Here is a 6,377-nt window from a genome sequence, read left to right on the forward strand (position 1 = left end):
ATCAAAATATTATATTATTTATTGCACGCGGTGAACAGCGTAACAAAAACCGTAAAAACTATACCAGAGTTTCTGTTTTTTGGTCACTTTGCCCTACAAATATTGGAATAAAGAGTGATCAAAAAGTCGCACGTATCCAAAAATGGTACCTATAAAAACTATAGCTCGTCTCGCAAAAAACAAGCCCTCATATAGCTCCGTCGACAAAAAAGTTAAAAAGTTATGGTTCTCACAACATGGCGACAGAAAAAATACATTCTTTTTAGAAAAGTAATTTTATTGGGCAAAAATTTGTAAAACATAAAAAAGTGCTATAAAATATGTATCGCCGGAATCGTACTGACCCGAAGAATAAAGATAACATGTAATTTATAGATTTATGGTGAACGCTGTATAAAAAAACCTAAAAAAAACGATGCTAGAATTGCATTTTTTTGGGTTACCTGGCCTGCCAAAAAATAGGATAAAAGGTGATCAAAATGTTGCATGTACCCCAAAATGGTACCGATAATAACTACAGCTCGTCCCGCAATTAAAAAGCCTTCATACCACTACGTCTATGAAAAAATTAAATTACTTATGGCTCCAATAAGTCAGGAAATAAAAAATATGCAGTTGTGCCGGCCCGAGGGGAACATTTCTTCTGTTTCAAGAGGCGATTTATCAAGGACCTAAAATTAGGGACCCAGGAAGGGGAGGGCCCAAACTTATCCGCTGGAAGCGATGGTGCCCGTATTATACCAGGGCAACACTCTCCCAGCAAAATTCCCCAAACTGCAAAGGTGCGGAGTGTGGACCAAAATGGGGATAAGAAAGGACGCCATATATCAGTGCGATACCAGCCTGTGCAGAAAGGATTGCTTTACAGCGTAACACACATCTATGGATTATTTTATTGTTTTTTTACCCCATTATTATACCACCTGACAGCTTACATGTACCCCCACATTATAAACGGAAACACTAGCAATGCTCAAACAAGTTTACTACCAAGCAAAATCCGCTCTCCAAAAGCCAAATGGTGCTCCCTCCGCTCTGAACCCTACAGTGTGCCCAAACAGCAGTTTCCTTCCACATATATGGCATCGTCATACCCGGGAAAACCCTTTTAACAATTTTTGGGGTGTGTGTCTCCAGTGGCATAAGCTGGGCATGACACATTTGCCAATGAAATGGCATATCTAGGGAAAAATATAAATTTTTAATTTGCACCATCCGCAGCGCATTCATTTATGGAAAAGACCTGTGGGGTGAAAATTCTCACTAGACCCCTTAATAAATGCCGGACTGTCCGCACCGGAAATCCGCAGCAGACAGTCTGTCCATTGGTTTCCAAACCTTTTTAGTTATCTTCGTGCAGATGTTGCGGACAACTCCGCTGCGGACTATAGGCTGCGGTGCGGAATTTGGTATCTGCAGCATACTCTGGCTGTTGCGAACTTGATGCGTACTGGTGGCGGAATTTCTCCATTGACTTCAATGGAGTTGCAAAATTACGCAATGAAATCCGCAGACGTTATGTGCGTTGCGTTGCGGATTGCTTTCACGAACAGGATATTTCTTCATTCTGGCTGGACCTATGTATTTCGAGGTCTATAGCCAGACTGAGATGAAATTTTTTAAAAGAGAGCAGGATGTACTCTTCACCTGAATCCACAACGACTAATCCGCAGCAATTTACTTCACATTTTAGGCAAAGGCGCAACGGAATCTGCAACGCAGGTTATGTGCGGCATTGATGCGGACAGTGTCTGTAGAAATACGCCACGTTTGAACATGCCCCAAAACCGGGAAACGCCGCATAAAAATTAGAGAGCTGTCTTGTTATGGTGGCACATGCTGGGCCCCACATATTGGCATATCTATGGAAAAAATCCCATTTTCACTCTGCAACATCGAGTGCACACTAATTTCTACAAAACACCTGCAGGGTTAACATGCTCACTACACCCCTGGGTGAATGCATTGAGGGGTGTAGTTTCCAAAATGGGGTCACTTCTGGGGGGGGGTTTCATTTGTTTTGGTCCCACAGGCGCCCAGAAACCAATGCAGCAAAATCTGCACTCCAAAATGGTGCTCCTTCCCTTCTGAGCCCTGCCGTGTGCTCAAACAGCAGTTTATGACCACATATGGGGTTTTGCCATACTCGGGAGTAATTGTTTTACAAATGTTGGGGTTATTTTTTTCCTTTATTTGTTGAGAAAATGGAAAATTTTGCGCTAAAGCTACGTCTTATTGAAGAAAAAGGAATGTTTTTATTTTCACTGCCCAATTCTAATAAATTCTATGAAACATCTGTGGGGTCAAAATGCTTACTACACCCCTAGATTAGTTTTCTCAAGGGGTGTAGTTTCCTAGATGGAGTCACTTTTTGGGTGTTTTCATTGTTTTGTCCCCTCAGGGGCTTTGCAAATGCGAAATGGCCTTTGCAAATCATTCCTGCTAAATGTGATCTCCAAAAGCCAAATAGCGCTCTTTCCCTTCTAAGCCCTGTCGTGTGTCCAAACAGCCGTTTATTACCACATGTAGGGTATTGTTTTACTCGAGAGAAATTGCTTTACAAATTTTGCAGTGCTTGTTTGCCTTCGGTCCTTGTGGAAATGAGAAAAAATTTGCTAAACCTACATTTTCTTTGAAAAAAATTTAGATTTTTATTTTCAGGGCCTACTTCCAATAATTTCTGCAAAAAACCTGTGAGGTCAAAACGCTCACTATACCCCTAAATAATTTCCTCGATGGGTGTAGTTTCCAATTGGGGTCACTTGTGGGGGGTTTCCACTGTTTTGTCCCCTCAGGGGCTTTGTAAATGTGACATGGCCTCTGCAAACCATTCCTGCTAAAATTGAACTCCAAAAGCCAAATGGCGCTCCATCCCTTCTAAGCCCTGCCCTGTGTCCAAACAGTCATTTATGACCACATGTGGGGTATTGTTTTACTCGAGAGAAATTGCTTTACAAATTTTGCAGTGCTTTTTCTCCTTCAGTCCTTGTGGAAATGAGAAAAAATTACCTAAACCTACATTTTCTTGAAAAAATTTAGATTTTTATTTTCAGGGCGTAATTCCAATAGTTTCTGAAAATAACCTGTGAGGTCAAAACGCTCACTATACCCTAGATAATTTCCTCAATGGGTGTAGTTACCAAAATGTGGTCACTTGTGGGGGGTTTCCACTGTTTTATCCCCTCAGGGGCTTTGCAAATGTGACATGGCCTCCGCAAACCATTCCTGCTAAATTTGAGCTCCAAAAGCCAAATAGCACTCTTTCCGTTCTAAGCCCCACCGTGTGTCCAGACAGCCGTTTATGACCACATATGGGGTATTGTTTTACTCGGAAGAAATTGCTTTATAAATTTTGCGGTGCTTTTCTTCCTTTAGTTCTTGTGGAAATGAGAAAAAAAAAAGATTTTAATTTTCACGGCCTACTTCCAATAATTTCTGCAATAAACCTGTAGGGTCAAAATACTCACTATACCCCTGGATAATTTCCTTGAGGTGTGTAGTTTCCCAAATGGGGTCACTTTTGGGGGATTTCCACTGTTTTGGCACCGCAAGAGCCCTTCGAACCTGACATGGTGCCTAAAATATATTCTAAAAATAAGGCCCCAAAAGCCACTAGTTGCTCCTTTGCTTCTGAGGCCGGTGCTTCAGTCCAGTAGCAGCCTAGGGCCACATGTGGGATATTTCCTAAAACTGCAGAACCTGGGCAATAAATACTGAGTTGCATTTCTGTGTTAAAACTTTCTGTGTTATAAAAGAAATTGGATTAAAAATGTATTTCTTCAAAAAAAGTATGACATTTCTAAATTTCACCTCTACATTGCTTTAATTCCTGTGAAACATCTAAAGGGTTAAGAAATTTTCTAAATGCTGTTTTGAATACGTTGAGGGGTGAAGTTTTTAAAATGGGGTGACTTTTTGGGGGTTTCTAATATATAAGGCCCTCAAAGCCACTTCACAACTGAACTGGCCCCTGTAAAAATAGCCTTTTGAAATTTTCTTGAAAATGTGAAAAATTGCTGCTAAAGTTCAAAGCCTTGTAACGTCCCAGAAAAATAAAAGGATGTTCAATAAACTATGCCAATCTAAAGTAGACATATGGGGGATGTTAGTTGGCAACAATTGTGTGTGTTATAACTGCCTGTCTTACAAGCAGATACATTTAAATTGATAAAAATTTTATTTTTTGCAATTTTTCGCTACATTTTTCACAATTAACCGGTTAAGGACTAGGCTGTTTTACAGCTAAATGACCAAAGCAAATTTCACAATTTTGCTATGCGCTTATTTAGATGACTATAACTCAGCAGGTGAATAAAGTTCATCTTTGAATTTGACACTCTTTTTAAAGGACAGATAGGGCTTTGTTTTAGTGGCATTTGTCAGTATATATCATTTTTATTTTTTTCTCTAAAGTGGGCAAAATTGGAAAAAAATGCAAGAATTTAGCAATTGCGCCAGTTTATGCTAGCATTTTTCACACACGGTATGGACCACGGACAAAATTAATATCCTTTCACATTCTTCCACTTCTCCCGTGCATGGGGATACCAAATATGTGTGCCTTATTCACTGTGCGGGCATGTGCCAGGGCTTGGCATAAAAGGAGGCTTTTCGGCCTTTTCGGTCCAGGAATTTTGCATTTGATTTTATAGCCGCATACTGTTTTCTGGGGGGTGTAATGCTGCTGAAACATTAGAATCACCCCATAAATGACTTCATTCGCACAAGTAGACCCCACAAGGTTTCCTTCAAGGGGTTTATCATATTTTTAGACAGTCCAGTTTTCTTCTGAAAGTTTCTTGAATAAGATGGAACAAAAAAAAATCAGCTATTTTTTAGCAAATGCGTCAGTTTAGGCTAGTCTTTTTCACACACAGTATAGACCACGGACAAAATTCATCTCCTTTCACATTCTTCCACTTCTCCCGTGCATGGGGATACCAAATATGTGTGCCTTATTCACTGTGCGGGCATGTGCCAGGGCTTGGCATAAAAGGAGGCTTTTCGGTCCAGGAATTTTGCATTTGATTTTATAGCCGCATACTGTTTTCTGGTGGGCGTAATGCTGCTGAAACATTAGAATTACCCCATAAATGACTTCATTCACACAAGTAGACCCCACAAGGTTTCCTTCAAGGGGTTTATCATATTTTTAGACAGTCCAGTTTTCTTCTGAAAGTTTCTTGAATAAGATGGAACAAAATAAAATTACCTTTTTTTTTAACAAATGCGTCAGTTTATGCTAGCTTTTTCACACACAAAATGGACCACGGACAAAATTCATCGCATTTCACATTCTTCCACTTCTCCTGTGCATGGGGATACCAAATATGTGTGTTTTATTCACGGGCATGTGCCAGGGCTTGGCATAAAAGGAGGCTTTTTGGCCTTTTCGGTCCAGGAATTCTGCACTTGATTTTATAGCCGGATACTGTTTTCTGGGGGGCCTAATGCTGCTGAAAGATTAGAATCACCCCATAAATTACTTCATTCACGCAAATAGACCCCACAAGGTTTTCTTCAAGGGGTTTATCATATTTTTAGACAGTCCAGTTTTCTTCTGAAAGTTTCTTGAATAAGATGGATCAAAATAAAATTTGCAATTTTTTAGCAAATGCGTCAGTTTATACCAGCATTTTTCACACACGGCATAGACCACGGCCAAAATTCATCTCCGTTCACATTCTGCCACTTCTCCTGTGCATGGGGATACCAAATATGTGTGCCTTATTTATCACATAGAGAAGTAGGAGGGCGGACGATAGAAGAAGCTTATTTCACAAATCTCTTTTTTTCAAAGCTGGTTTTACAAAACTCAACAGAGTTTCTATAACACTTCCAAAATATCTGCTCTTGAAGCAGAAATCCCAAAATATTCATCTAGGGGTATAATGGGAATTTATTTTTTGGGGTTTTCTAAAATAAGAAATTGCAGGTTTATGCAAATGGAGCTCTCCAGCAGATGAACTTTAGAGAAAATGCAAACATGACATCCACCCCCCACCCATTCCCTCCCTCACCCTTGGAGTAAAATCAGGGGAAAAATAAAAACGTAATGTAGGGCAAATATATTTTCAACGAATTAACTAAAATCTAATAATTCAGAACAGTGTGGTATTTTTTAAAACATGGCTCAATGCACAGGCCTGGTTGTGAGGGACATGAAGGACAGAAATATCGGGAATCTTTGCGGTGCCCGTCTTTTCTGCAGACGCGGCACTTTTTCTGGGGGTTCCTTCTGGTTGGTGTTGGGGGAATCCGACTGATGAAGTGTCTTTCAGTCAGTCGCGTGACATCCTCAGACTGGGGGCATTCTCGGGTGTCCTGAACATCAAAAATGAGGCCTTCAATAATTTTTTCCTGGAAATCCAGGTATG

This window comes from Rhinoderma darwinii, chromosome 2 (assembly GCF_050947455.1).
Source record: "Rhinoderma darwinii isolate aRhiDar2 chromosome 2, aRhiDar2.hap1, whole genome shotgun sequence".
In the NCBI taxonomy this organism is placed as follows: Eukaryota; Metazoa; Chordata; class Amphibia; order Anura; family Rhinodermatidae; genus Rhinoderma; species Rhinoderma darwinii.